We start from the raw sequence: 26,410 nt of genomic DNA, 5'->3' as shown, positions 1-26,410 counted from the left end.
GGAATTGAATTCAAGTTTAAACAAATATCAAGGTGGTTAGGCTTTTAAAGTGAAGTCAGAAAATTCAAACAGATGACTCCCCTGGTAACAATATCTCAGACACCTTATCCATGCGTGTATTTCATGTCTGTTGGCTATGTTAACTTTTAGACTTCTCTATTTTTAAAATGGCCAGCCTGAATTGGGGTGAGAGCAGTAAATTTTAACAAAGATGTACAAATCACATTGGGACCTGTGGTTGAATTGAAACAGCATACAAAAAATAAAATCTTGTGGAAAGATAGGACATTCTCCCTGTGCTCTCCTCTGATGGGGATATTTTAAAGTAGCATACGTTGAAACCAAAGATTCTTTTTTCCGTTTGAAACCGAAATTCTTAACATGAGCAAAGAAAGATGGTGTGAGTCCAGGGGCATTAGTGGATAACCCAGTCATAGCATTGCTCTTATATATTCGACACAGCTCTTCCGTGATCCTGGACATATAGAAAAATGGGGCAGGCAAAAAAAAAAAAAATAATAATAATAATAAAGTATCCTTACTGAAATACCTCATATTTGAGCTAGGTTTTGCATTTCACAAAGTTTTCTGTGGAAGATATTACCAACATTTTCCATACAAGTAAACTGAGGTCTGGAGAGATCTAATTTGACCAATACCACAGCAGCTAAGAAAGGAGACCTTCACGCAGGTCTTCTGACACCTAGTCTAGTGCCTTCCTTCTATCTTGATCCAATGGAGTGTGTGGTGGAGAAGGATTGGGACATTATTCAAGGGGTTTACTTACCAAAGTAGCCAGTTACTTGCTAGAGAGCCTATATAACCATAATTGAAGAAGGCTCTTTCCCTATTTCCAGAAATGTACTGAGACAGGCAGGGACGCAAAAAAGAATTGTCTCTGTGCTGCACCTAGGGGGCATTGCACGGGTGGGAAAGGGGAAGGAGGAGAACTAACACTTATTGGGCACGAACTGTGTGCCAGACACAGAGCTAAGGGCTTCGCATGCTATTTCTCTTAATCTCACCCTGAAGACTAGGTCTTGGAGGCCCCATTTTAGAGCCGAGAAGACTGAAGAGCAGAGAAGTCAAGGAATATTCCCAACATTACCTAGCTAGAAGGGAGTCCAGATGGGATTTGAAAAGATGTGGGTCTGATGTCAAAACCTCCAATGCCGTGTTGCCTCACAATGTGCGTGTCTGAGAGTTACGGGTTACAAAAGGCTTGCGCCTACCTAATGTGACTTGATCAGAAGCACAGGGCCCTCTGCTCAGAGTCGGGCTGCAGAGTTGGTAGACAGGGCAGAGGCCCTCACCTTTCTCTCTCCCTTTAACCAGGGATGAGAGGAAAATCTCGTCTGGAGAGAAGGCTCTGGTGGACTCTCCTGAAACCAGGATCCGAGTGCCGACGTGGAAGAGAGAAGCAGATTGTGTCATTTAACGGACTCACCTGCCCCTTCAGGCCACAGCAGTACGATTGTACTTCATGCCGTGGTGTTTCTTGTGTAAGCAGCATCTGCTGGACACACATTTCAGAGTTTATTACAAACAGGAGGCTGGAACCTGAGGGAAAGAGAGAACATTCTTCAGTGTAGGGTGTACCATTCTCTTTTCGGACCATGAGAACTGCTGCACTGAGCCCAATGACAGAAGAGTATCCCAGGAGGCAGATGTTCACCAGTGCGCAACTGGAGATTTATTTCCTCCTGGGTGGGGGGGTTGCCAGGGGAAACCATCACGTTGAGCTTTATGGCTCAGTAAAGAAATGTTAATTTACTCAATACCTCTGATTAAGCACAGATAGAAACTGCCTGTTCCCTCACTCCAAATTTCCCCACCCACATCCCCACATCACCTACCCACATACTATATGGTGCCAATTAATGAAAAAAAAAAAATGGAGAAATGAGTCAGTGATCTTCATAGATCAGATAAACAAATATATGTTTTTCTAAACTATTAGGCTAATTAATACTAGCTACTGTTACAATCTCAGCCTTAGTGGCCTAACACAATAAAAACTTCTTTATTTATGTCACAGTCAAATAAAGACCCATAAGGCAGTAGCAAAGGGGGAAACTGCTTTCCTCCACTAGTGTGGTGTCAGAAGAGGCATGCTGAAGTAGAAGATTTAATAATTTAAATAAGATGCAGAGTTCCAAAACATAATGCCCAAGATACAATCAGAAATCACTTGTCACACTAAAAACAGGAAAAGACTCAATTTGAATGAGAAAAGACAATCAACACATAACACCAAGATCTCACAGATGTTAGAATTATCTCACCAGGATTTTCAAGCAGCCATCAAAAAAAAAAAAAAAAAAAAAATGCTTTAGTAAGTAATTACAAACAGACTTGGGACAAATGAAAAAGAAAAAAATCTCAGCAAATAAATGGAAGATGTAAAAAAGAACCAACTGGAAAATTTAGAACCGAATTATACAATAACCGAAATGAAAAACTCAGTTGATGGGCTCAATAGTAGAATAAAAAGGACAGAGGAAAGAATCAGTGAACTGGAAGATAGAACAATAGAAATTACCCGTTCTGAATAACAGAGAATATACACCGAACCGAAAGGAATAGTCTTTGGATATAACACAAGATCCAACATTCACATCATAAGAATCTCAGATGTAGAGGAGAAAAAGGGCGGGGCTGAAAAAAATTCAAAGAAATCACAAGTAAAAATTTCCCATATTTGGCAAATTACACGAACCTAGATTCAAGAGCCCCAAAGAGAATACATTCAAAGAAATGTACACTAAGACCCATTTTAGTCAAACTTCTAAAAACCAAAGACAAAAAATCTTGAAAGCAGCGAGAGAGAAGCGACACCTTACCTACAAGGGAGAAACGATCGAAATGACAGCAGATGTCTATCAGAAATAACCAGCACCATAGTTTTTAAGTGCTGAAAGGAGAGAGCTATCAAGCCCAAATTCTATATCCAGGAAAAATATCCTCCAGGCTTGAAGGAGAAATCAAGACATTTTCAGATGAAGGAAAACTACGAGCATTTGTCACCTGCAGACTCATCCTAGAAAAATGGCTAAAGGAGGTTCTTGAAACAGACAGGAAATGTAAAAGAACAAACTTAGGAACATCAGGAAGGATTAAAGAATGAGAGAAAAAGTAAATATGGGTAAGTAGCTTGTGCTTTCTTTTTCCTCTTGAGTTTTCAAAATCGTGTGTGATGTTTGAAGAAAAATTTACAGCACTGTTAGATGTAATTGTCAATATATGTAGGAACTATTTAAGTCATTATATTAAAAGTGGCAAAGGACAAGGGGCGCCTGGGTGGCGCAGTCGGTTAAGCGTCCGACTTCAGCCAGGTCACGATCTCGCGGTCTGTGAGTTCGAGCCCCGCGTCAGGCTCTGGGCTGATGGCTCGGAGCCTGGAGCCTGTTTCCGATTCTGTCTCCCTCTCTCTCTGCCCCTCCCCCGTTCATGCTTTATCTCTCTCTGTCCCAAAAATAAATTAAAAACGTTGAAAAAAAAAAAAAGTGGCAAAGGACAAAAGAACTTAATGTAGGATAGGGGTTCGGTACTTTATATTAACTGGTAAAATGTCAACAGCAGTAGACTTTTGGTAAGTTATGTGTGTTTAATATAATATCGAGAGAAATGACTTAAAGTTTTATAGAAAGAGAGCGCTAAAGTGCACTATAGATAAGTTAAAATAGAATTCTAAGGTTCAAGTAACTCATAGGAAGACAGGAAACAGAAAAAAAAAACACAGAGAAATAAAACGGCAGACCAAATGAGAGGCTATCAGAATCTTATTTCATATACAAAATCTGACGTTCCTTTGCCTGCTGAACCTGATCCTCTGCTTTAGTGATGGGCTCCTCTTGCCTGAGTAAGTAGCTAAACAAGAAGAAATCAATTTTCCTCATACTCCAACCCATACCCATTTTTCACTGTCCCCAGGTCATGAGTGAAGCAATAACTCAACATACACCAGAGGTCATTACAAAATTAAGCTGAAGAAGAGAACACTTACATATGAAAGACTCAGGTTCTATATTTAAATAGGTTAGGTTACACAGGGGCATGTATTTGTCAAAACTCCTGTGCATGCTGAACTATTTAGGGGGAGAGGTATCAAACCTGCAACATACTTGGAACACGTAAAAGAAAAAGAGTTTAAAGAAAGAGGGATGAGAAACAGATATGTGATAAAACACATATGATAAATGTTAATGGTAGAATCCAGAAAATGGGTATACACGTGTTTACTGTAGAATTCTTTCATTGTTACTTTGTACTGGACAATTTCCAAAGTAAACTGTTAAAAACTTTAATAACTGCTAATTTTTATAGAAATAAGAAATATTTATAGAAATCTTTTCTTCTTTTTTAATTTTAATTTTAATTTTAATTTTAATTTCCAGAGCAAGAAAGACAGAACACGAGCAGGAGAGGGCAGAGAGAGAGGGAGACAGAGAAACCGAAGTAGGCTCCAGGCTCTGGGCTTGTCTGCACAGAGCCTGATACAGGGCTCAAACTCACGAACCGTGCGACCATGACCTGAGCTGAAGTCAGACGCTCAACTGACTGAGCCACCCAGGCGCCCTATAGAAATCTTTTCTGAGGGTACTTATCAAAGGAAGAAGGAAATCAGTTTTAAAATCAAGCTGAAGCTTTTATCTTTTTAAATTAGTGTTTTCCTTTTCTTTGGGTAAATATCTAGTAATGGAATTATTGGATCATAGGGTATTTCTGGTTTTAATTTTTTGAGGAACCTCCATACTGTTTTCCACAGTGGCTACTCCACACGATTAATAATAATGTCCCCTCATCCATTCCCGGATCTGGAGCTCCTTAAATGGAGTAGAGTTTTTACCGTTGAGAAGGGATATTGTAACCACAATCATTAAAAAAAAAAAAAAAAAAAAAAGGAATCTACATTTAGCCTTCCTCAGAGACATTTGGGGGAGACTATTAAAATCAACTAATAGTTATGACTCTAGCCCACCTCCCTGGTAGGCAGACTGAGACCCAGATCTGCCTTGGGATATATTCCCTGTTCTTGAGTGCAGAGGTGGAAATAAAATCTTCAGCCGCAAGCAGAATTCCTACACTGATTCCCAGATCCTTGACAGAAGCTATTGAGGCAGGAAGGGCAAAGTAGGAAACCTGAAACACTTCCTTCATGTTAAATAAATAAAAACCAATACTGCATCCCTGTGTGATTTAGAGTTACTGCCACTTTCAGTCTGAAAACTTGCAGGGGTGGTGACTTCCCTCGTATCTCTCGTTGTCTCAAGTTAAATGCAAAGAACTTACACAGGTCTATGAAAGAGAGGGTTATCATAAAGTTGATCATGTGGGATGGCTCGATTATAGCCGAGAATTGGCACAAGAGATACAGCCCCAATACCTGGTATACAATTATTAAACTGACAAATGTTTTTTACTGCTTTCTGCTGAAGAGAAATAACCAGAACAGTATGCTTTTACCTGACAAGGACTAGAACGTTTTGCCTCAGGGTTAATTCTCCTCTGTGGATGTGTGCCACGATTTATTTATGGGGAACTTTACCATTCCACTAACTCACAAGTCAATGATTACATTGGCCCAGTGCATACATAGGATCATGACAGAGTAATGCTTCTATCAGGAGACGCAGCAATGATTCCATTGAATTGGAACATGGCCATTTGGGGTTCTTCAAGCCACTAAGTTAAATAGACATAAAAGGAGGTCACAGTCTTGACTGTAATTATTGATCATAATTATCAAGGAAACATAGAGACATTTTTGGACACTATAGCTGGAGAGGAATATGGATGAAACCCAGACGATGTCCTCATATTACCATGCCTAATAGCAGAAGGTCATAGAAAACTACTGTGGTGCTATACAGGAAAGATGGCCAGGGGCTCACATCTCTCAGAAATGAAGGTGTAAAGAAGTGCCTGGGTGGCTCAGTTGACTAAAGTCCGGTCATGATCTCAAGGCTCAGGAGTTCAAGCCCCGCATCAGGCTCTGTGCGGACAGCTCAGAGCCTGGAGCCTGCTTTCAGATTCTGTATCTCCCTCTCTCTCTGCCCTCCCCTGCTCATGGTCTCTCTTTCTCTCTCTCTCAAAATTAAATAAACATAAAAAAAAAAAAGAAATGAAGGTGTAAGTAAACTGGGTAGGAGAGCAAGAAAGTAACAATACTAGCGAGCTACAGCTCCATGATCTCTTGCCTAAAAGCATAGCCTCTACCAGAAATCCCTTCCTTATTTTCTCAAGTACATATATTTATATATTTTACCTAAATTCCATTTTGTTTCATTTCTTTCTCCCACTACGGGTTCTTGATGGTGAATTTTCCAATGTAGTTTATAGGTGTAGACTAACTGTGAAAGAAAATAGAGGAGTACAACGTGGAGATCCCAGACTTGGAACAGGATGCAACACTTGACATGACTTTAGTTGTCTCCTTTTGGGGCAGTTCTGAGTGCATTTTTTCCCCTAAGCAGAATAGTTAGATGATAGCATTATTTTTGAAAAAGAAGAGGATACATATGGTTTGTGAGCTCATAAAGGGACTGAGTCATGGTAAGACACGGGTTCACTTCTCAATACACAGGAAGCTCCTTTTCCGTATTCCCTGGGAGTTAGAGAGGAGTTTAACCCAATCAGTGCTCCCAATCAAAAGACACTGGAATAGCTGAGAAATTGTTTACACCAGTGGTGATATTGAGAGGCCATCTGTCCAGTAACATCAAGTGTCCAGAGGTAACAACACAGAGTGGCCAAGTTCTAAAACAAAAATCAGATCATGCATGTTACCTTGTCCCCAAAACATCGTTTTAGGTAGCGTCAATATGGCCACCATTAACTTTATAGAAAGATGGACAAGAGAGGGGAAGAGAGAAAGGGAGAAAGAGAGATGAGGAAACAAAGCTGATTAAAATTTAGCCTAGGAGGGGCACCTGGGTCGGTTGGTTAAGCATCTGACTTCAGCTCAGGTCATGATCTCGTGGTCCGTGAATTTGAGCCCCGCGTCGGGCTTTGTGCTGACGGCTCAGAGTCTGGAGCCTGCTTCGGATTCTGTGTCCCCTTCTCTCTCTGCCCCACCCCTGCTTGTGCTCTGTCTCTCTTTGTCTTTCAAAAAAACCGAATAAAACATTTAAAAAAATTATGCTAGGAAAAGATGTGGGTATTGGTTCTGGTACATGAGATTTACTGAAGCAAATAGATCGAAAGCCCACACAGTTTTTGAGGGACTTCTGTTGTCAAAGAAACCATGATTCTGGGCTTAACACCTTCTTTGACAGTTTCACCCTTAAAATAATCTTTGGGAAACCAACCTTACAACAGCACAAAATGGGCTATGAAAGTCATACATCTTTCAAGAAAGGCCTGTTCTCCAATGCTCGCTTCAGGAGTGGTAGAGGAAAGCGTGTAACTAAACAAAACGAAACAAGACACGACACGAGACAAGACAAGACGAAATGAAAAACCCTGAGGGTGGTACCAGGTTCCGTGGTGTTCCTTTTATAGAGCAGAATGAAGGCTTAAATGAGAAACTTTGAAATTAGGTGGCCTTCCTGGTGCCGGCCCAGCAGGATCCCATCATAATTATGGACTGGTGCAAGACGAGTATCTTCTTTTTCTGAATGGGAGTTTTGTGCTACCCTTCTCATGCTCCATTGTTGCTTATGGAATGTGTGAGGGGCAAATGACTTATTCATAGATAACTGTTTCACTGGGTCATCTAGACCTATGGACAAGACTGTATATCACACAGAGATCGAAGTTGGATGTGGTGACAGGATGGGACTTTAGTTTCCTTCCTTGATGAGAAGGTTGAGTGTATTTTCATGTGTCAAGAACAGCGGGACAAATACCACCTTTGGTGAAAAGGACAAACCATGGCAGACTGGCTACCTGTTCTTCAACTTATAATCTATTTCGTTTACTTCTTAAACATACAACAAGTCTACCTCACAAGATTTCGTATAGTCAAGTGTATACAGGTGACTGAGTTCTCACCTATGAAATGTGAGCAGAAGTGATATGGGTTCCTTTCAAGCCTATCTCCCAGAAACCACCCATGGATCATTCCTGATGCCTTTGTCTGCTTGCTAGGTTCTCGTAAGTGAGCACGGTAAATTTTGAAACAGCAAGAGAGAGCCTGGGTCGCTGATTGCTGCTTGCCAATTACGAACATTCATTTCAAACTCTATGTAAGAAATCGACTTCTCTCATAATTTTGCATTGAGCCATTTTGTATTTTGCCACTTGTTCATTACCATGGTTGGATTTACCCTAGCTAGAAAATCTCTTCAGCATTAAATATAGAAGATTAAATCTAAAATATCGTAAACATATGGGTAATAACTCTACCAAAGAGATTTGTTTCTTTCACCAATATCTAGGCATCAGCAGGATGCTTAATCTAGGCAAATTTTATTCTCAATTTTCATACTCCCCATTTTAGCATTCAATATATATATATATATATAAAATTTGCAGAGCTATTCTCAGTAATTGACAGAACAGTAGCCTCAAGTGGCATCTTTATGTCTAATCTGGGGTTTTCTTCAGGGAGATAGACCCTGCAGAGAACCACACCAATCATTGGCATAATGACTCAAGACAGCAGCATCTACATCTATTGCACATTCTCCCCCCAGAAATTTTTCTGGGCGTGAGTCCCACATGTTGATCTAGCAGAAAATTCAATCCACTTCCTCACTAAGACAGAGTAAAATCGCAAGAAGTACATTTTTCCCCCCACAAGGCAAAGGCGTATCAGCTTGTAAAAAGAACTGCTCGGATGTTCTTCCTCCATAAGGAATGCGCACTCCCAGAGCAGTGGGGATCTGGAGAGGGGAGGTCTCCAAGTCAGTTCATACTTCAGAGGAGAAGACCCACTGTCCAAGCCCATATTGTGTTCCCACTTCCTGGGCCCTTGCAGGGAGACAGGGCATCCACATGATATGAGGGTTTTGCTTGTCTCCATGAGGACTGCTTGAGTTAGGAACCGGTATGTATAAACCTGCCCTGAAGGAAATGGGGAATAAAGCTGCCCACTGAAAGAGATTTGAATTCTGAGCAGGGAAGCCCACACTGTCCTATCCCTGTTTCTGCTTTTGTGTATCTTGATCAACAGTAGGTCTGCTACTCCCTTTATGCCACTTAATGCCACACTGGAGGCCTCAGATGCTCTGTCCTCTGTGCCTACACTTCTTCCCCTGCACCACTCTGCACAGAACGCACCCAGTGGCCTTCTAACTCACGTTTCCTCTGTTTTCCCTATAAGGCTGTGGGCTTCTCAGGGCCAGGGGCTGAGTCATGCCCATCTTTGCTTATTCCGTACGTAGCTCAGGGCCTAGCATGCACTAAAGGATCAAAAGGTGGAAACCGTTTGTTGTCAGTCTGGACAACTGGAGCTTCCCAAATTACCTTAATAAATCTCCCCATTCTCATTTCGGGGCCCAGACATATGATTGCTGAAAAACCCAATTTAACTTAAAAGACTAGATTTTATGCACAAAGCACAATGGGAGATAGTATGAACTTGCTCAGTAGAGCAGCATTCCCATGGAAAATCTCTTGTCTTCTTTCCATTGTCTCTCTCAGCTGTTCACTTGCTTGCGACCATCTTCATCTCTCACCAGCCCACAGATCTCAGAGCTCCCCATTCTTGCACCTCCGCCCCATACCCTGCTGCTGGAATGAATCACCCAAAGCCCATCTGATTCAGAAAGCATTCCATGCCTCTTGATTGGCTACAGATTTAAGTACAGACTCGAAGCCGGATACATTCTCAGGGCCTTTCGCAGCCACTGACTTTCAAAGATTTTCGAAAAAGCACACTTTCCCCCCACATTTTAACATCTCTGAAATCAGTTTGTGTCTTAACATGTCTGGCAGCCATGTGGTGGGAGTGATACGGTTGCCACCGCCTGAGAACACACATCAGAGTCTGCAGAAGAAGTGCCGGCAGTGTGGAGGAAGGCCCACAGACAACAGCAGAGCAGGCACTCTGTTAAGGCATACCTCGTTATCAGCGCTCTCGGGGGGAACAGAGGACAATATTGTCCTGAATGCACACATGACGCAGAATTCTGGAAGTGGTAGGGCTTTAGCGATTCTTTTTTTTTTTTTTAATGTTTATTTATTTTTGAAGGAGAGAGAGAGTGTGAGTGGGGGGAGGGGCAGACACACACACACACACACACACACACACACACACACACACACAGAATCTTCAGCAGGCTCCAGGCTCTGAGCTGTCAGCACAGAGCCTGACGCAGGGATCATGACCTGAGCCGAAGTCGGCCGCTCAACGGACTGAGGCACCCAGGTGCCCCGGGCTGCAGGCATTCTTAAGCCAGTTTATTCTGCTTTTTTGTTTTTCTGACTTCTGCATGAGAATAACATATGACGTCCAATTCTAAAAGAGCTCTTTCAATAAAATAAATATTTTATGGCACTGCTAGTTGGCTGGGTTTTTATCTTTCTGAAGGGAGCCTGAAATTGTAGTGCATCTTACGCTGGTTAGTATTTTTAGATTTGGTTAAAATGGAATATACCAATCTCACCATACTATTAGCTCCTCATCTCTCCTTCTGTTAACCTTTTATACAGAACCAATCCTCACCACTAGTGATCCCTGGATTACTACTCTTTTCTGGCTTTATTTAACCCATGTACTGTACTGGACTTTTGGTATCGCTAATCTCCACCTGTTGACATTTCAACCATTCTTCAAATGCCAGCTTAAATGTAACTGACTCTGAGAAGTCTTTCCTATATCACTCATTTACTCTGACCTCCTCCAGTCTCTAAAATCCTGCATTGCTTGTGCGTCTGTTACACTTCAGATACAACCCATTCTTTTGAAATCTTTCTAAGGTCTGGGCACAATGGTAGGCACTTGAGAATCTGTCGTCCCATTTAATCACCACAATAACTTTTGGAGGTACGAATTAGCCTCCACTCCTCAGTGTGTTTAACTGATACTTACAGGCTTTGACTTATATTTTTACATATATCTAGTAGGTGATAAGCATGGGTCTTTTGGCTCAAATCTGGTCTACCACTGAACATCAGCTTCCCTTTCTCCAAAGCCTGCCCTTCCCATCTACATATTGAATACACTGTATTGAATTTAACTGAATGTGAAATGCAAAATACCATTAAAAACTGAATTTTCTTGATAATAACGTTCCAAGTTCACTTGAAAAACAGGCTGAAGCTTTTTAAAATTCACTTTGTCGTTATTAGGCTGGTATTCTTTGTTAAACCCCATTTGCTCAAGAAAAATTGAAATTATGTTTCATTGTAAGAAAAGAATCATTGAAGCTTAGCCTCAGAAATTGCATAATTATTTTTCTTCTCCCTTCTGTTATTTTCTTACATAATAATGCAGAACTCCTGAAAATCTGACAACAGCCAGTTTACATTCACAATATTAATATATAAGAAGTAGAATTCTCCCTTGTGCTTGTGGAAGAGTCAGCTATGGAAACACATAAAAAGCATTTCCTGGCAAGGAAGAAGAGAGGATGTGCCTTTTCCCAAGAGCAGAGCAGAAGCAAGAGCAGCCAGTACCATCCTGAGATCAAACAGACCTGAATCACAGTTCAGGAACTCCCTCATTCTGTCATCTTGGGCAAGTTCCTTAACCTTGTTGAACATCGATATCCTCATTCATAGAATGAGAACCAGTAAAAACTACATCATAGTGTCAGTTTAGTACCAATTGAAACAGGACCTAAATTAAAGGCATTATCCTCATCCTCATTATCATTATTACAGACGTTCTTGATGGAACATTGGGCCATACCTAGGAAGAATACTGTGACATCCTTTGATTTCTGTTGAAAACAAAAACAACCTCTTGCTGCTGTGTAGAGAGTAGATTACAACGGGTTGGGTTAGGCAATCAAACAACTGGTGGCAGTTTTCCAGAGAAGAGACTGTGGAGGCCTGTACCTGGATCATGGCAGTGAAGATGTTTCAAGTGTCTTCAGTGGAGATGGTTTTAGGAGCTAGAATCCATATAATATGCTTTTGGATTCATTGTGGAGGATGGAGAGGAGGAAGGGATCAAGAATAACCTCTACGGCTATAGCTTAAGCATCTGGGTAGATGGTAGTACCATTAATTGAGTTGGAGAAGACTAGGGGGAAGTGGGGAGGAGGTCAGGTTGGAGGGTGGGATTAAAATGAAAAATTTAGGGGCGCCTGGGTGGCTCAGTCAGTTGAGCGTTCGACTGCGGCTCAGGGTGCGATCTCACAGTTCATGAGTTTGAGCCCCACAGTGGTCTGGGCTGCCTGCTGTCAATGCAGATCCCACTCCAGATCCCCTGTCCCCCCCCCCACCCCTCCCCCTCTCACATTCTCTCTCAAAAATACATATTTTTAAAAAACAATACATTTATTATGGAACAAAGTCCACTTTTATAAATCACTAGCATGGTTTTGAAAACCAGAATTCACATTTTTATTTTAATTTTGGTGATTTCTTTATCTCTGTCCACATCGAAAATATTGATCCAAGTAACAAGTGTTTTCTACTCCTCTTCCTTTGCCACATGGGTGACAGGAAATATTCTAGAGATCTTATCAGCTTGATTCCCTCCTAGAAACCTTTTGGATTTTCCTCCCTCTTGCAGCCATTCATTACCTCAGCAGTTTAAGTCAGCCATCATGCCTAAAGCTTGAAATTCTCCCCACAATTTCCCTTGCAGAAGCAATAATTCTGATCCAGGAACTCAGGTCCTCAGAATGGGTTGGCTCCTTCGTCCTTGAAGGCAGAGACTCCTTTTAAGGCCTGGAAAGTGTGATTGTATCACCTGTCATGTCAAAGCACTTCCGAACTTCATACCTTTCCCCACACCCTCTTAGAATCTCCCTCTCAACAATACCCACATTGTTTTATTTGACAAACTCTTTCCTGATTGATTTATGAACATAAATTCAATTGTTACCTTATGGTCACTGTAATCACAGTTGTAATTTCTATGCTGCCTTTGCATTTAGAGTAATCACCATTACAACCTGCATCTGAGTGTCTTAAGCTCCCCCTCCCTGAAATTGTCCAAGCAGAGTCAGTCTAGAGGACCATGATGGATGAGAGGTGGAATGGGATGACCTCAAAGTAAACCTCCTTTTCTCAAATTCTGTGTATTTTACATTTAATATTTTGCAGAAAACCCAAAGCACTTGCTGATCACATGGCTGTTCTCCTTTACTAAAGCTTTGTAGTACCAATCACGTTTTACTTGATCGTATTCAGCTAAAAAGCTGAATAAGCAGAAATGGTCTCCGATTTACTACCAAAGGAGCTATTGCTGTCATCTTTCATTTTCCATGCACTTATCTGACATTTACAGGGAGTGGCTTGTTTTAAATAAGCATCTGTTAAGGAGGTAAGGTGTTGCACTGGAAAAAGTGACAGTGTTAGATTATTTTCTTCATTCTGGCACCTACCTAGCTAACTGAATTTGAACAGGGCACCCCACATCTGTGAGTCTTAACACTGCTCATATGCAAGATAAAAGGGTTTAACTAGATCAGGGTTTCTCAACTTCTGCACCACTGACCTCTGGGGCTGGATAATCCTTTGTCGTGGGGGCTGTCCTTTTCATTGTAGGATGGTAAGCCGAGTCCCTGGCCTCTACTCACTGGATGTCACTAGCACCCTTTCTCCCTGGGTTTTGACAACCATAATGTCTCCAGACATTGGCAACTATCTTCTGGGGGAAGAAAACTGTTCCAGTTAAGAACCTCTGCACTAGGTGACTATAAGAGGAAAATATACTTAGAAAAAGAGATGTTGGGGTGCCTGGGTGGCTCAGTTGGTTGAGTGTCGAACTTCGGCTCAGGTCATGATCTCACAGTTTGTGGGTTTGAGCCTCACATTGGGCTCTGTGATGACAGCTCAGAGCCTGGAGCCTGCTTCAGATTCTGTGTCTCCTCTCTCTGCCACTCCCCTGCTCGTGCTCTGTCTCTCTCTCAAAAATAAATAAACATAAAAAAAAAAGAAAAAGAGTTGTTAAACAGGTAGTATCCTACCACCTCCATTAATGTCTGCTATAAAAGTTTTTTTTTTTCTTTGTAACTTAAAGATAACCACTAGTGGAACTTTAAAGTGGGTGTGTCCTTTACAGATTTCTACAGAAAATAAAAGCAAATAAAACCCCACCACTTATTTAAAATAGATACTAAACAAAAGCAGACTATGCAGCAGCACAGAGGCATTAAAAAAGAATTCAGAGCATGTCATAAGACAATGTCAGATCAAACACACCAGTGATGACAGGAACTTAAATGGCTGAATACATCTGTCAAAAGACAAAGGTACTCAGATTGTTTTAAAAAATGAAATTGAGCTATACACTGCCTAAAATAACAGATCTAAAACAAAATGTCTTAAAGACTTGAAGTTTAAAAAGAAAAGTATAGACAATGATTTATCGGGTAAGACTAAAGAATAAAAAAATTGAAATGGCAAAATTAATTTTAAACAATCTAGAAATCAAAGCAAAAAAACTAAAATTTAACAACGAAGATTGTTTTGTATTAATAAAAGGAATAATTTAGGGTGAACATACACAATTAAATGAAAGGCATACACTTTTATTCAACCAATAACAAAACATCAAAATATCTAAAGCAACACAATGACCTTTTATTACAAGGGAATCCAGGAAGTACTTTTTAACAATATCTAGTTGGCATCCCATATAGCATTGAAATTCTATTAGTAAGGAAAATTAGGAGTATGGCTCTTGTGTTAATAGCTGACTGCCTTGCCCACTGCCTAGCAACTATTATTGGGGATAACGGTGGGCAGGTGGAAAACTTCTGCTGGCTTAAGGCAGTTTTCATGAACGTGATTTAAAATGTACCTATGTGGAAAGCAAGAAAATACAATTTCTACCTTTATAAAAGAAAACCTGGTTAAAAAAAGGAAGTATTTTCAGTAAATTTTGTTTGACCATTGTTAGTCAAATATTTCCTGTGAGCTGAAGTATTATTCATTCAGGAAAGCAAAAGCAGGCACATAGTTCTAGGCACCCAATGAATCATATTGAAATAAATTACATTGATCTTTTTTTTTAAATAGAAGTCCACTGTGTGGTTTCCTTATTAATTCAGGATAACATTACACTAGCATGAATGATTAATGTTATTTGATGAAGGCTGTCATCAGGCAAACTAGAATTACTTCCTTATAGTTCAGTTCCTTCATTTTAAAACATGACAGCAGAATGTGATAAGTACCTATTTTAACAAAACAACTCGTGCTTGACCAATAAAATATATTCAAATAAAAAATATACACCAAAAACTGAGACAAAAGACAAAAAACACAATAATGGTAAGAAAACTTAGCACAATATGATTCATGCTTGAGTGATAAAATACCCTAAAATCAAATAAGGATGCACAACTTTTGAATAATATAATCAAAATGATTAAATAAATTAATACTAAATTTGAGGAGGGTTATATAATCATTTCATTGACCTACAAAATAATCGTCTTGAAAGTAATTGTCTATCAAACTGAAAATAAGCCTCAATCCATTTCAAAAAGTTGTAAATGTATAAGCTATAATATTTGATGTCAAAATAGTAGAATGATAACGTAAAATAATGGGAAAAAAGGTAGAAAAAAAGCCTAAGGAACCATTTCATTTCATAAAAATGAAAAGTAAAATTACACCCTTTGGAAGATACTGAAAATGAGAATTTCACATTTAAAAATATACCTGATGCAGACTTGCAATCTTGACGATGACAGAGTTGCTGGTATGACAGTGAACAGCGATGAAAGTGGATGAAGTATGTGCTGTGACTCCTCTCGGGGGCTGGGTAGCAACCCACACAGGAAGCAACTGGTGTAGGAGAGAAGTACAGAGTTTAGTGCCATCCTGGGTTTCTCCCTGGGGCATTTTCCAAATGGCAGCGGAGGCAGTGCAGAGCCAGGTCTGGTTGGGGGAAAGGAACAATGATAGAGCCACTAAACTATGTGGGATTGTGGGTCAGGGTACCTGAGAGGAGGCAGCTGCTGAGGAGCCCCAGAAGTCTTGGAAGATTCCACCCTTGGCGGGATCTTAAACTGTGCAGCCACCGAGCAAGATTCAGGTGGCCTGCCAGAGGGCAGCCGCTGGTGGCCAAGGGATAACAGGCATTTCTGAGGTGGTACAGGGGCAAGGACGCTTTGGAGTTTTGACCACCCAGAAGGGAGACACCTTGGTCAACACCTTAGGCTTTCTACTGAGACTAAAAAGTTCACTGAACCTAAACATGAGTCAAATTATCCAAACTTATGTGCAGAGGAAAAATTAAAAAAAAAAAGCCAAAAAAGAACATCTGAGATCTAGGAGACAATTGCAGATGATCTCATATATGTGTGATTGGAGACAAATACATATCCAAAGTGGATGCCTGGGTGGCTCGGTTGGTTAATCATCCAACTCTTGTCTTTGGCTCAGGTCATGATCTCACAGTTCATGAGTTACGACCCCACATCAAGCTTTGCGTTGATGGTTCAGAGCCTGCTTAGCATTATCTCTCTCCCCCTCTCTCTCTGCCCTGCCCCCACTGTCTCTCTTTCTCTTTCAAAATAAATACATAAACTTCAAAAAAAATAAATTTCTGAAGGGATACTGACTGAAGGTAGTCTAAAATGTATGAGATGTACCTAAGCCATATTCACAGGAAAATCAATAGCTTTATTCAGTTTAACAATCTTTAAGAAAAAAAAAATAACTGAAAAGATTATAGCAGACATAGACAGGACCAAATAAGTTTTCCAAGTACTTTTTTACATTCTGCACCCTACCTGTGGTCACATTGGGGCCTAGTAGATACTTTTGGCCCATGAACAGTGAGCAGGTGAGGTTTCTGCTCAAGTCTGAGGCACTTAGGAGACTGTCTCCTTCATCTCTCTTCTGTTACTCCAGCAACCGTGGCAGCTAGCCAGATGGCATAACCGCAGGGCGGAGGAGGGCCGGCCAAGTCTCACTGGACTTTCCATGTGTGACATATCTTTCACGTTCAACCCCCTGTATCATATAGCATTAAGCACTGAACTCCAAAAATTATATGAATACAGTCAGAAAAAACACTAGAACAGGAATCCGGGCAGTCTCATGGTACTGGAGACACTGAACGTGGAGGTGGGCTTGCTAGGGAGATGAGACCATTATAAATGTCCCAGAATTTTAGCTGATACCCTCCCTACCACGCACTCCAAGAGCCACTCCCTAGGAGTAAGGACAGATAGAAAATACATGTGCCTCCCAAAACTAAAGTCATGGCAATGGCTGCTTGCATTAAGGTGATTTGCCTGTATTCTATCAGCCTGCCAAAAGAATATTAAATCCACTCTAGAGGAAGATAAAATCTTCCAGAGCCCCATATTATTTTTCATGGATAATGTCTGACATTCAAATTAAGAAGCATGCCAGGAAACTGGACCAAATAACTACAAGGCAAGAGGAACAAAGACATGTAATGGAAACAGACCATAGGTGATCACAATATTGAAGTTATCAGACACGGATTTTAAAATACCCACAATTAATGTGTTCAAGAAGTAGATGATGAGATGAGTAATTTCTTCAGTGAACTAAAATATACAGAAAATCAAAATTGTAGAACCATAAATAAGGCAATACTAAAGAATTAAATAGATGAGTGTAACAGCAGACAAACCAGCAAAGAGGATTAAACAGCTGGATGTAGTCAATAGAAAGCATCTAGATTTTTAAAAAAGTGTAAAATTAAAAACGGCAAGACTCAAATAGAACATAATAAAAATACCTATATAAAAATACCCAGGGGGCACCTGGGTGGCTCAGTCAGTTAAGTGTCAGACTCTTTTTTTTTTTAATGTTTATTTATTTTTGAGACAGAGAGAGACAGAGCATGAACAGAGGAGGGTCAGAGAGAGGGAGACACAGAATCTGAAGCAGGCTCCAGGCTCTGAGCTGTCAGCACAGAACCCGACGCGGGGCTCAAACTCACAGACCGTGAGACCATGACCTGAGCTGAAGTCGGATGCCTAACCAACTGAACCACCTAGGTGCCTCTAAGTGTCAGACTCTTAATTTCAGCTCAGGTCATGATCTCATGGTTCATGGGTCCAAGATCCACGTCAGGCTCTGTGCTGGCAGCATGGAGCCTGCTTTGGACTCTCTCTCTCTCTCTCTCTCTGCACATTCCCCATTCATGCTCTCTCTCAAAAATAAAAATAAAACTTAAAAGAAAATGCCTACATTCTGCAATAGGGATCTAAGACGTGAAGAGAGAATGGAGCAGAAGAAATATGTGGGAAAAAAAAATTGTCCAAGGACAATCTGAAATTTATAAAAACTATAAAGCCACAGATTCAAGAATCTCCATAAACCAAAGCAGCATAAATACAAAGAAAAGCACCCGTAGGCACCTCATGATAACAAAGAAAAAATCTTAAAAGCTGACAGAGATAAAAGACACATGACCTTCTGAGAGAACCAATAAGACTGACACCTGAATTTTTAATAGGAGTGATGGAAGCCACTAGACAAGGGAATGTATTTTTACAGTGTAGATAGAAAACGCCTGTCAACTTATAATTCTATATCTAGCAAAAATGTCTTTCAGAAATAAAGTAAAACAAGTTTTTGATGAAAAAAAGCTAAGGAAATACATTCCAGCAAGACTAGATAGATGATAGATAGATAGATAGATAGATAGATAGATAGATAGTAAAGGGAGTTTCTGAGGAAGAAGAGAAATAATCCCAGATGGAAGCAAGAAAATGTAGGAAGAAATGAATAATATTAAAATGGGAGGAATGTGGGTATATTAAATGACTATTCCCTTTTTAGTAAGAATAATGTCTAATGAGGATTCCAATAAATGTAAAATAAAAGGAATCAGTAACAATAGCACAAAAAAAGTGGAAAAGGATATAAATAGACCAAAGTGTTGTGAGTCCTTGCATTACCTGAGAAGTAGTAAAGGTATTAATTGCAGGTATATTCTATTAAGTCAAGCATGCATTATAGGTAGCCACTAAGAGAAGAATGAAAGAATATATTACAATACAACTAATAGAAATAAAAATGGATTTAAAAGTACCAGACTGATACAAAAGAAGGCAAAAAAAAAGAACAAGAATAAAACAGGATACATATAAAACTGATAGTGAGTATATTTAAATCCAAATATGTCAGTTATTGCATTAAATGTAAATAGACTAAATTATCCAAATTAAAAAACTAAATACAGATATACCTTATATATCTGTATCACATATATCTATGTACATGTGTATATATATATATATATATATATATATCACATATATATCAAATATGTATCTATATAAATATAAACATAGAGAGAAACAATAAACCTTATCTTATAAGATTATACCTTAAATATGAGAACACAAAAATGTTGAAAAGGATAGGAAAAAACACATGCAATCTCTAATATATATATTTTTAAAAGGCTGGCATAGCTTTACTAAGATCTGACAACAAAAGTTTTAAGGCAAGAAATATTATTAGGGATGAAGGAGACATTTGTGATAATAAAAATTTCAATTCAACAAGATACAAAATAAAATAATTCAACAGGAAGATACAATGATATAAATTTGTGTGCAGCTATTAACATAGCCATCTTATATACCTGTGATAAAGAGCAAACTACTCCCATATGCAGCAACATGAATGAAGTTCTTAGACATCATACTGACAAAAGATCCACACATAAAAGAGTATACACTGTATAATCTCATTCGGATAATGTTTAGAAGCAGGCAAAACAGCTCTATGATGAGGCGACTCTGACAGTGATTTCTTTCATGGGTCCAGAAGGCACCAACTAGGAAGGGGCTCAAAGGGGCTCGTAGGGTGCTGGCAGTGGTCTATATCCTGATCCTGGTGATGTATGGGTGAGATGGTTTTTTAAATACTCATGGAGATATACACTTGGGATTTCTGTACTTTACTAAGTATATGTTTCTATACTTTAAATTTAAAAAGAAAATCTATCTTCAAGAGATTCTAACATGCCCCAGGTTTGAGAATCGCAGAGCTCTGTGATACTTGACAGTTGGCTGATGTTTTTGCTTCTTCAAACCAACTGCTGTTTGTGAGGCCCCACCTCCCAACTAGACTAACTGCACCCTTGGCGACTCAGGGCACTGTGGACACTCCGAGTACCATGGGGGAAGAGCAATACTGATGGAGACCACCCACCTACACATAGATCCAGGATCCCACTCCTCTGACCCGTGGAGTTGTATAGCCTGCACTCCACTCATGAAATTCTTCCTCTAGAAAATACTAGAATATACCAAACACATACCCTATTTCATCAGTTTCTCTTAAATAAGCCTCAGCTGTTTCCTCCCACAAGTGGCAGAAACCTAGTGCTCTAAGACCTATATGTACTAACCCTCTACAACCTTTAACTTGCCCAAAGCTTCACAACTACAAATATCACTTTCTTCTCTCCCATCTACTACAACTCCTTTTCTTGCTCCTGATCACAGACCCCCACTCCTAATCACTCACGTCACTTTGAGAATGGGCAGACATGGCCTGATTTTAACACAAAGTGGTGGTAAGTCTCTACTTCTGACCACAGATACTATAGGACTCATTTGGGGAGCAAAATATTTTGGTTATTATATATAGAAACCTAGGAAAATGCTCCTTTGAGAACAATTTGATAATCAATGTGCTTATTTTGCAAATGTGGGAAGCATTGCAAACTATAATGCCTTGGACTGGTGCAGCGACTGGACATATCTGGCCAATCTACAAAGACATGCTTTCTCTTATTCATAAGCATATGATTCCAGCAGAACTGGACCAGCTTCTTACATTGATATGATTAATACACTTATGGATGCATGTGTTTGCCGAAGGTGCCACTGGGTTCTCTCTCCCTGTGCTTGAGAAGAGGGAAGTTTCCTGGAGAAAAATATGCTTTGTGTTTCTGCTCGGGTTTGTTTATTTATTTATTTATTTATTTATTTATTTATTTATTTTACATTATGATAAATTGCACTGCGTTTTGGGAAAATGAAATGGTACATGTTAAAAATAAAAGAACAACAGAGTGGAGGAACACAATATGGGAAGCAGCTGGAGCATCTTAAGATAAAAGGGGAAAGTAGAAATGACAAAGGGTTTTTAAGAAGAATTAATTTCCTCTTCATCCTCTAAACAAACAAAAAATGTATTTGCTAGGATCCATTGGGAGAGATGAACGTTTGATAATGCTCATGTTTAAAGTGGTTTGGCATGATGGATAGATATCCAGTCTCCCCCACAAAAGAGCATTGTATCCTCAGTAAATTACTTTGTCTTTCTGTGCTTCAGCTTCCAAATTTGCAAAAACAGGGGCACCCAGGTGGCTCAGTCAGTTAAGTGTCTGACTTTTGACTTCAGCTTAGGTCATGATCCCAGTTTATGAGTTTGAGCCCCACATTGGGCTCCATGCTGATGGTGGGGAGGCTGCTTGGGATTCTCTCTCTCCTCTTCTCTCTCTCTGCCCTCCCCTTCTCACTCACACACTCTCCCTCTCAAAAATAAATAAACAAAACTTTAAAAAAAAAAAGTAGTTTCCAAATTTGCCAACACCGAGTGGTAAGCATAGAAAAAACCCACACAGAGGACTTTCACGTGTCAGTCGATGTTCTAAGCACTTTCCTCATTTAATTCTTACAGTGAAGTGAATGCCATTATCATGTCTATTTTATAGATGAGAAAACTGAGGCACAGAAGAGCTAACAGACAAGTGGATTCAAACCCAGGCTGTTTGCTCAGTGTCTGTGCTGTCTTAAGCATTAAATTCTACTGCTTCTATTTTAGGTTTGAGCATGTCCCTTCACTTAAAGTGTTCCTCTTGCCTCTTGGACTCCTAGTTGCCACTAGGATAAATTCCCAGTTTCACAACATGCAATAGATGACCTTTCTCAATGGAGCTTAATCCTAACCTCTACAATCTGCCCTCTCCTGAGCTCCTGGCCTCAGCACTTCACCCATGCGGCCACATATGTTCACCATGTGTTCCCTGAACATCACCTGTGCTCCTTCCTGCCTTGAGCTCTTCTCTTGCTCCTTCCTGTGCCTGCAAGACTCTTCCCACGCCAACCACTTCTGATCTGCTTTATGGACTCCTATGCATCCTTCAGGTCCCTGAAAAAGTATATTTCCTCTCAGGAATTTCCTTGACTTCCCTGGGTGCAGTTAAGTCACCCACTTTCTATATTCCCATACAACTGAATAAAAATGTTTTTTAAGTTTTATTTATTTATTTTGAGAGAGAGCGCAAGCAGGGGAGGGGAAGAGAGAGGGAGGTAGAAAGAATCCCAAGCAGGCTCTGCGCTCTCAGTTCAGAGCTTGACATGGGGCTCAAACTCATGAACCATGAGATTATGACCTGAGCAGAGATCAAGAATCAGACACTTAACAGACGGAGCCACTCAGGCACCCCTCCCATACAGCTCAATGTGCACTTCTTCTCTAGTGTCTGTCACTCAGCATGACATTATTTTATGCATGAATCTGTCTCTCCTGCCAGATAATGGCTTAGACATTGGATTATCTTCTCTACTTATCTAAGGAATCAGTGGTACTATCCAGAGCACTGTGTTGAGAAGGATTCTCAGGCCACATTTGAGCTCAACAGAAGAATGTTCAATGCAGACTTCAAAAGGGCAAGGGGCCTTACTTGATTTACACATTTTGATATCTCTAGTGCCTGGCTCAGTGTGAATACACAGTAGACACTCAATTTGTATTTATATGAATGAGTGATATGTTAACCCTGTGTGTTACAGGAAGGGAGGTGAAAGTGGTGACATTCATGCCGTATGCTTTACAACCCTCTATGGTCTCTGAACTCCTCAAGGGCAGAGACCACATGTTATTTATCTTAGTATCTTTGGTGCCTCATTTAGTGCATTGAGGAAAATTTTATTGCTGTGTATATTCATGGTTGAGGGAAGTACCTTAAAGCTCAAAGAGGCCGTACTAAGGCAAGGCAGAGAAGGGGAAAACCAAGCCACTGACTCATTCTCTCCTCTGTTCTATAATGAGCCAAATGGAATACCACAGAAAGTATTTTCTGTGGCTAAAGGTGTGTCCCTGTATTGTGACATAGCAGCGATCTGCTGAGGGTTAGCAGAAAGAGGGAGATGGCAGCTACAAGAGGGGGATGGGAGGTTATGAGCCACACTCCGCATTATTACTCTCATCTCCAGTCCTCAGGAGTATCTTCATCTCCCTCACCTGTTTACTGTTGCACTTCATGTCCTGCTGGGTCCAAGGTTCATCCCCCAAAAGACCCTCTCTAGGCCCTTTGGACATGAAGAATTGTTATTTGTTTAATTCTACTGTGAAAGTCCTTCCCCAAATTGTGACATGACATGGAGAGGAAGTTTAGTACTAAAAGTGATTACTATTTTTTTTTATAATGAACTAAAGCCAGTTGGGAAGTGTCCCGTCAACATGCCAACTTGACATTCACATGATTGTGTCTCCTGTATAAGGATATACTTACTATTTATCCACCAGTTGACCTTAGATTCCACTCTTTGGGAGGCACCAGAAAGTCTAAATAAAAAAGGCGGAAGATCCGAAGGGAGAGATGTCAAAGGGGTTCTGGACAATGAAAACACCTGAGCAGCACCAAGGGGCCAACTGCGTATTGCTGTATCCAAACTGTGCTGGTGGTGTAATCGGTAGAACAAACAAGCCTGTATGCTCTAAACAGGTTCTATTTTCAGACCTGCTCAAATAGCTCTTCTGAGAAGATGTGAACAAGAAATATTTGCTCTTCACAGAAAAAAAATGGAGTGTGACTTTTTTTGTTATAATTGACTTGAATCGGAATGAATTAACTTCAAAATAATTTGGTGGCATTTTTTGAGGTGTTCTGGAAATATTGGCAGTGTCATAAAACCCAAGATAGCTTGGGGAAGGTGAGTGTTTCCTCTTTTCTGACCTTATTCTGGGGCTTGGAATGAACTCGCCAGGAGACCTAGAGCACAGCATGTTCAATAGAATTTTCTGCAATGATGGCAGTGTTCTACATCTGCATTATCCAATATGGTGGCCACTGGCCACATGTGGCTGCTGAGCATTTGAAATGTAGCTAGCGTGATCTTATTTTACTCTTTTCTTCAAAACGAGTTTTACAGTCTAACCAGGAGAATTTTCTTCTTTCCCCTTAACATACACATATATCTACAACTCCAAGCTTCAAGACCCTCAGGATTTTGGTATCACGAGCTATACCTGATCAAGAGAAGTCACAGAGCCCCACTTTTAATGATTTGCCCAGAATATCCTGAACCCCTGGCACATGCTATCTACCTCTTCGAGATCTAATGTAACCCAAAGATTTTTGCTAACCCTCACCACTTCACTGCTCTCTTGCTCAGCCACTGATTTTGCCATCCCTCCTCCACCATGACCCCTCTCCCTTCCCTACCTTGGATCCCTAAAAGTAGCTCTGGAAATAATCTTACCCAAGCCCCTCATTTTATAGAAGGGGATACGGAGAAACAGAGAATAACTCACTTGCATCAATTCTCATAGGGAATTAACCCTCCCCATTAAAATCCTACCCCTTGATTCAAGGTTTATTTCTAGTACCCTGCTTTCCTGCAAGGCTTCCTCTGTTTTGTACCCATTGATAATTCTTTTCTGTGCATTTTTCTAGCATACTGCCAAAATCACCCATTTTGGAGCAAAGTCTTGCGTTGTTCTATTACTCTTTTCTTAACAAAAATGTAGAAGTCCAGAAAATAGAGACCATTTCAGCTGTCTTCCCACACAGTGCTGTGTATCAGAATATGTGCTTAATAATACTGTTGAAAGATAAAAATGACAGAGATCGTCCTGACTCCTAAGAGAATAGCGTGTACCCAAAAGGGAAAAAGAATAATCACATCAATTCTCCACCTCTCACACAAACTCCTGTAGAAGAGAAATGTTGCTTAAATTTCCTTTGTGTTTAAATGGCCGCTTTTGATAGACTATGCCCAAGCACATATTTAAAAATTAAAATTATTTCCAACCTATGAGCCAGTCAATTCAATTTGGCAAGTATTTATTAAATTCAAAGACCTTTTACTACAGTTTAAAGGACAATACTTTCACACATGAAGGAGATTGAGATTAATATGGCAAAATGTAATTTAATTCAAATGCTTATTAAATGCCCACTACGAGCCAATGTGTAGCTCAGAGCTATTCAAGGTTGCAAAAGTTACTTTGGGCAGCAAAAGTTACTGAGGATCACTTTAGCAATATGGAGAGAATTAAAATAGACTTTATATGATGGTAGAAAATAACAAGGCTGATACTAGGAAGAGGAAGAAGACTTGCCTGTTATAGGAATTAGCTAAGCAATGGTGTTGATGAGGTACTGCATGTGATCTGCATAGACTTTGGCCAGAGTTGAGGGTATTTACTGAGAAAGGTGAGAATTTCACCGTTTTGGAAGTAGGGTCAACCAGCCCTGATGGGGACATGAGACTGGACTTGACTGCTCAGGTGACGGGGAAGCACACTAAATTTCTGAACTGCAGAGGGATATGTGGAAGCATTAGTGACATATGCACCAATTATGGCTGTTCAGTGGCAACAAAGAATAAGACATTGACCCATTTTAAGAATAACTGGCAGGCAGGAAACCATCAAAATCCTACAGGGGAACACAGGCAGCAACCTCTTTGACTCTGGTCATGGCAACTTCTTACCAGACACGTCTCCAGAGGCAAGGGAAACAAAAGCAAAAATGAACTCTTGGGACCTCATCAAAATAAAAACTTCTGCACAGCAAAGGAAACAAACAACAAAACTAAAAGGCAACCTATAGAATGGGAGAAGATATTTGCAAATGACATCTAATAAAGGACTCGTGTCCAAATCTGTAAAGAACTTATCAAACTTGATGCCCCCAAAATAAATAATCCAGTGAAGAAATGGGCAGAAGACATGAATAGACATTTTTGCAAAGAAGACATCCAGATGGCTAACAGACACATAAAAAGATGCTCAACAACACTTATCATCAGAGAAATACAAATCAAAGCCATAATGAGGTACCACCTCACACTTGTCAGAATGGCTAAAATTAACAACACAAGAAACAACAGGTATCGGTGAGGATGCACATAAAGGGGAACCTCTTACACTGTCTGTGGGAATGCAAACTGGTGCAGCCGCTCTAGAAAATAGTGTGGAGGTTCCTCAAAAACTTGGAAATAGAACTACCCGATGACCCAGCAATTTTACTACCAGGTATTTACCCAAAGGGTATAAAAATACTGATTCAAAGGGGCACATGCACCTCGATGTTAATAGCAGCACTATCAATAATCACCAAATTATGGAAAGAGCCCAAATGTCCATTGACTGA

At 40.1% G+C, this 26,410-nt stretch overlaps 1 long non-coding RNA gene across 1 annotated transcript in view; it reads right to left on the bottom strand.

The window, feature by feature from the left end:
• Positions 1 to 1,162: 1,162 nt before the first annotated feature.
• Positions 1,163 to 26,410, bottom strand: part of LOC109263953 (uncharacterized) — a 75,638-nt gene continuing 50,390 nt past the window's right edge. Inside the window, exons 2-4 of the long non-coding RNA XR_002078494.2 lie at positions 15,736 to 15,861; positions 6,269 to 6,353; positions 1,163 to 1,560 (exon numbers count right to left, since the gene is read on the bottom strand). This is a non-coding gene — a long non-coding RNA (uncharacterized LOC109263953). The remainder of the gene's footprint in view (positions 1,561 to 6,268; positions 6,354 to 15,735; positions 15,862 to 26,410) is intronic.

The sequence above is a fragment of the Panthera pardus genome, unplaced genomic scaffold (genome assembly GCF_024362965.1).
Source record: "Panthera pardus isolate Hobbes unplaced genomic scaffold, ASM2436296v1 HiC_scaffold_8, whole genome shotgun sequence".
Lineage (NCBI taxonomy): Eukaryota > Metazoa > Chordata > Mammalia > Carnivora > Felidae > Panthera > Panthera pardus.
The sequence above is the reverse complement of the archived record's forward strand: the minus strand, read 5'-3'. Positions and strand labels throughout refer to the sequence as shown.